General features: G+C 47.8%; 1 non-coding gene across 1 annotated transcript; it reads right to left on the reverse strand.

Annotated features, from left to right (window-relative positions):
- Window positions 1–4,691: 4,691 nt before the first annotated feature.
- On the reverse strand, window positions 4,692–4,764 carry TRNAA-AGC. Its single transcript has one exon. It is a non-coding gene; the product is annotated as a tRNA-Ala (tRNA).
- Between the last annotated feature and the right edge of the window lie 1,232 nt (window positions 4,765–5,996).

Below are 5,996 nucleotides of genomic sequence, written 5' to 3' on the forward strand. Positions count from 1 at the left end.
GTGTCTCGAAACGACGAACTGTAGCAATGGTGCATAGTCGGGGAGAACACAATTTCGTCTTGAAATTTTTGTGAGAGATCACCTCATAATGCTACCGTCGTTCTAAGCAAAATAAGGTGCATAAAAGGATTAACATCACATGCAATTCATAAGTGACATGATATGGCCATCATCACGTGCTCCTTGATCTCTATCACCAAAGCACCGGCACGATCTTCTTGTCACCGGCGCCACACCATGATCTCCATCAACGTGTCGCCATCGGGGTTGTCGTGCTACTCATGCTATTACTAATAAAGCTACATCCTAGCAAAATAGTAAACGCATCTGCAAGCACAAACGTTAGTTTAAAGACAACCCTATGGCTCCTGCCGGTTGTCGTACCATCGACGTGCAAGTCGATATTATCTATTACAACATGATCATCTCATACATCCAATATATCACATCACATCGTTGGCCATATCACATCACAAGCATACCCTGCAAAAACAAGTTAGACGTCCTCTAATTTGTTGTTGCATGTTTTACGTGGTGACCATGGGTATCTAGTAGGATCGCATCTTACTTACGCAAACACCACAACGGAGATATATGAATTTCTATTTAACCTTATCCAAGGACCTCCTCGGTCATATCCGATTCAACTAAAGTTGGAGAAACCGACACTTGCCAGTCATCTTTGAGCAACGGAGTTACTCGTAGCGATGAAACCAGTCTCTCGTAAGCGTACAAGTAATGTCGGTCCAAGCCGCTTCAATCCAACAATACCGCGGTATCAAGAAAAGACTAAGGAGGGCAGCAAGACACACATCACCGCCCACAAAAACTTTTGTGTTCTACTCGATATTACATCTACGCATGAACCTAGCTCATGATGCCACTGATGGGGAACGACGCATGGGAAACAAAAAAAATCCTACGCGCACGAAGACCTATCATGGTGATGTCCATCTACGAGAGGGGATTTCCGATCTACGTACCCTTGTAGATCGCACAGCAGAAGCGTTAGTGAACGCGGTTGATGTAGTGGAACATCCTCACGTCCCTTGATCCGCCCCGAGAACCGTCCACGAACCGTCCCGCGATCCGTCCCATGATCTAGTGCCGAACGGACGGCACCTCCGCGTTCAGCACACGTACAGCTCGACGATGACCTCGGCCTTCTTGATCCAGCAAGAGAGACGGAGAGGTAGATGAGTTCTCCGGCAGCGTGACGGCGCTCCGGAGGTTGGTGGTGATCTAATCTCAGCAAGGCTCCGCCTGAGATCCGCAGAAACGCGATCTAGAGGTAAAACCGTGGAGGTATGTGGTCGGGCTGCCTTGAAAAAGTTGTCTCAAATCAGCCCTAATAGCTCCATATATATAGGAGGAGGGAGGGGAGGCTTGCCTTGAGGCTCAAGGAGCCCCAAGGGCTGCGCACCAAGGGGAGGAGGAGTCCACCTCCAATCCTAGTCCAACTAGGATTGGAAGGTGGAGTCCTTCTCTCCCTTCCCACCTCCTTTTTTTTTCTTTTCTCTTTGATTTTCTATCTATGGCGCATAGGGCCTTCTTGGGCTGTCCCACCAGCCCACCAAGGGCTGGTGCTCCACCCCCAAGGCCTATGGGCTTCCCCGGGGTGGGCTGCCCCCCCCCCCCCCCCCCCGGTGAACACCCGGAACCCATCGTCATTCCCGGTACATTCCCGGTAACTCCGAAAACCTTCCGGTAATCAAATGAGGTCATCCTATATATCAATCTTCGTTTCCGGACCATTCTGGAAACCCTCGTGACGTCTGTGATCTCATCCGGGACTCCTATAACATTCGGTAACCAACCATATAACTCAAATACGCATAAAACAACGTCGAACCTTAAGTGTGCAGACCCTGCGGGTTCGAGAACTATGTAGACATGACCCGAGTGACTCCTCAGTCAATATACAATAGCGGGACCTGGATGCCCATATTGGATCCCACATATTCTACGAAGATCTTATCGTTTGAACCTCAGTGTCAGGGATTCATATAATCACGTATGTCATTCCCTTTGTCCTTCGGCATGTTACTTGCCCGAGATTCGATCGTCAATATCCGTATACCTATTTCAATCTCGTTTACCGGCAAGTCTCTTTACTCGTTCCGTAATACAAGATCCCGCAACTTACACTAAGTTACATTGCTTGCAAGGCTTGTGTGTGATGTTGTATTACCGAGTGGGCCCCAAGATACCTCTCCGTCACACGGAGTGACAAATCCCAGTCTCGATCCATACTAACTCAACGAACACCTTCGGATATACCTGTAGAGCATCTTTATAGTCACCCAGTTACGTTGCGACGTTTGATACACAGAAAGCATTCCTCCGGTGTCAGTGAGTTATATGATCTCATGGTCATAGGAACAAATACTTGACACGCAGAAAACAGTAGCAACAAAATGACACGATCAACATGCTACGTCTATTAGTTTGGGTCTAGTCCATCACGTGATTCTCCTAATGACGTGATCCAGTTATTAAGCAACAACACCTTGTACATAGTCAGAAGACCCTGACTATCTTTGATCAACTGGCTAGCCAACTAGAGGCTTGCTACGGACAGTGTTTTGTCTATTTATCCACACATATATATAAGTCTTCATTCAATACAATTATAGCACGGATAATAAACGATTATCTTGATACAGGAATTATAATAATAACTATATTTATTATTGCCTCTAGGGCATAATTCCAACAGGAGGTGGATCCGGCGTCTCGGCCGCGCTGGCGGCGGGATCCGGTGGTCGCTGACGTCTGGCGGCGGCTTTTGCGGTGGCCGGTGCGCGCGATCTAGCGCCTCCCCTCCTTCCCTGTTCGGCGTGCGGGCCAGCTTGGTCGGGCCGCGCTTCCTTGGATTGCCGGTTTTGTACAGGAGGTGCTGCTGGTGGTGGGGATCTAGTTCGGACGAAATCCCTGGTCGGCCTTGGCCGGCCGCGTCGACGGCGACGCCTGACGGCGTCGTTCCCCTCCTTGGAGGCGTTGGTATGGACTGATCCCCTCACTTCCCCTTCCCCTAGGTCTCCCGGGCGAAAGCCTTAACTTTGTTGGGCGGCGACGGCGCTCACGGCGCCGTTCCCTTCTTGAAGGCGCCGCTTTGGGAACCTTGGGGCTAGGTGGCGCTTGTGGGTGGTGGGCAACGGCGGTGGTGCGGCCCTATCCTAGCATGGATCTCCGTCCGTTGCTTGGAGATGGACTCGCGTAGGTGGAGGTCGTCGTTTGGCGTCATGATGGCGTCGATGACGGAGGCACCTGCCAAGGCTGGTACCTCAATCTGATCTGAAGATGGACCAGTGAAAGATGGCGGCGACGACACATGTGAGTGTGTCGGGCCGGTTTGTGCCCCGGACCCGGTATGTGGCTCGGTCAGGGTGTTCGGCTTTAGATGTTAGGCTTAGGTGAGAGGTCTGGGTATTTGATCCAGCTTGCACCCTTCATCATATGGATAGGAGTAGCGGCAGATGTTGCCAAGATGGCGGATTCAGGCATATTGTTGTATTGCTTCGTAAGATCCTCGAGAATAATCAATAAAATGGCCGCATGCATCTCGCAGATGCAGAAGACGGGGGGTCATCCTCCTTTTTTTTATAAAAAAAATACAAATGCTAAAGCGAGCGCTCTACCATCTGAACTACATCCACCTTTGATGTTAAAGCAGCACGCGTTCTAAATATCTTTGTAAACACATTTAAGGAGTCATGAAGAACAAAATGAAGAAAAAACTGTCAATAAACTGGCCTCGAAGACAGAGGAACGGGAATGCTTACTGTGCTAAAGCGAATAAAATGAAGACAAAGAAACAAGATGCATACTATGCATTACAAACGTTAATAGAAGGGTACGCTTATGGATACATGACTTGATGTTGGCTGAAACAAAAGCCACAAATGAGTGACAAGAACCTGAAGAAGCAGATATTTTTTTCTGTTCCTTCTGAAGAATTCGAGAGCTAGTTTGTGCCAACTGTCGCTCTGCTTCAGCCACCAGATCTTCATCAATCGACGGCACGCCGCTTCGCTGGGAGTTGCGACTCTTCGTAGCCATCGCTTTGTGTTGTCGAGAGAGAATGCTTGTTCCTGGAATCCTGGTGTTGCAATCAAGCAAAGTTGGCCATCATCACACGCGATTCCATTCCTTTATGCTTCTGTCTGAGACGATCTGCTCGTAAGTCCGGTTTCCTTCTGCTTCACGTTTGCTTCTGCCAAACGACATTTGTTTCCAGCGAAGACAAATTAAGAGATGATGGATCACTCTTTCCAGTGATGATGCCGGGTGGTGTAACAGACGACCTGAGTGCTTGCAAAACAAATTAACAGCCGAATCCATCGCGCAATAGCACGAGAAGAACACGCGCAAGGGAAATCAATGGGCACACAAATGAAGATGAATCGAACAGCAGACGCTCCAGAATCACGGGTCATGAGCAAGCTCGTTCCATCGGTGAATCCCCTGTGGCACGTGACGCTGGACGGCCTGACTCTTCGTGTCGGCTGGTCCCGGTCAACGCGCCCAACAGGTTGTCCACCCGCGCCCATTGCCGTCAGTTGTCAGAGGCCTGAGAGCTCGTAGCCAGCCATTTTTGGCGTCTGTTTCAGACAGCAGACGGCCTACGGACGCGGCAAAAGTAGTTGCATCGCTCTTTGACGTGGCAAAGCAAAAAATAATAATTAAATTGGAGAAGTGGGGTATCGATCCCCATACCTCTCGCATGCTAAGCGAGCGCTCTACCATCTGAGCTACATCCCCTCTACGAACGATTCAAAGGCATGACATTTGTAACTTGTTTTTCGTGGAATGTTGTCGAGTTCCAACCTACTACAAGGTTGACCATACGGCAAAACGGGGGCGGGGACTTGCCATGAGGGTAGCGCTGAGAGCCGTAGGATTATCCCGGAGCAAGCAAGCCCCGTCCGCAAAACGGTACTCAGAATCCTATGGTTTGCTTTATAAATAGTTTGTATTATTTAGAAGAATGAACAAGTTTAACTACTTATTTTTTTTAAATGGAGGTGAATATTTTTTTTACAACTTATTAGAGCATTTCCAACAGCCGCGTAACCGCCGCGCGCTAAAAATATTTTGCAGCGTCAGAATAGCGACTTTTAACGCGTCGAAGGACGTTGGCTCCATCGGTCGTCGTAAAAAAGTTACGTGCGCGAACCACTTTAACAGACGCTGCAAAAACACCCTGCATGCGCCCAACACCAACAACATGTGACACTCCAAACAAAATCAATTTAAAATCAAACACATAAAAAAGTAATCAACAATAAATAATTTAATTTTTGATAAATAGTTTATCTTCCAATACAATAAATAGTTCGAAACTGCAACATCTAACGTACACCATCAAATATACAAATCATCATTCATTTTGTCGTCCATTCCATGTCCATCACTACTCGATTAGATCCATCTGCAGATCATTATGCGTTTGGACACGTTGAATGGCATGATAGTAGGCAACAAGTCGGGCCACCCTAGCAGCAGTCCGCTGCACTTGTACGGGATGTCCGAGCTCATACTAGAGTGATCTAAATCTCGGCCATGCTCATTCTCGATGATCATTTTGTGCATGATCACACACGCGTGCATGATGTACCAAAGGATCTTTTGATCCTAAAATCTAGCCGGTCCTCTCACAATAGCAAATTGGGTTTGCAAAATCCCAAATCTCTCTCCACATATTTCCGAGCTGCCGCCTGAGCATTGTGGAAATCTAGATTTTTCTTACCTTCCTTTTTTTCAACGGCTTCACAAATGTTTGTCACTTTGGGTAGATGCCATCCTAAGATAGTAGCAATACTTGTATGTATGGTCATTTGCTACAAACTTCACCGGTGGCAGTTCACCATTTGTAATCTTAGTCATGAGTGGTGATCGATTAACAACGTTGATGTCATTCAAAAATCCACCCATTCCAAAAAAACATGCCAAATCCAAGTCTGTTGATCGGCCACCGCTTCAAAGATTATAGT

The sequence above is a fragment of the Hordeum vulgare genome, chromosome 2H, assembly GCF_904849725.1.
Source record: "Hordeum vulgare subsp. vulgare chromosome 2H, MorexV3_pseudomolecules_assembly, whole genome shotgun sequence".
Lineage (NCBI taxonomy): Eukaryota > Viridiplantae > Streptophyta > Magnoliopsida > Poales > Poaceae > Hordeum > Hordeum vulgare.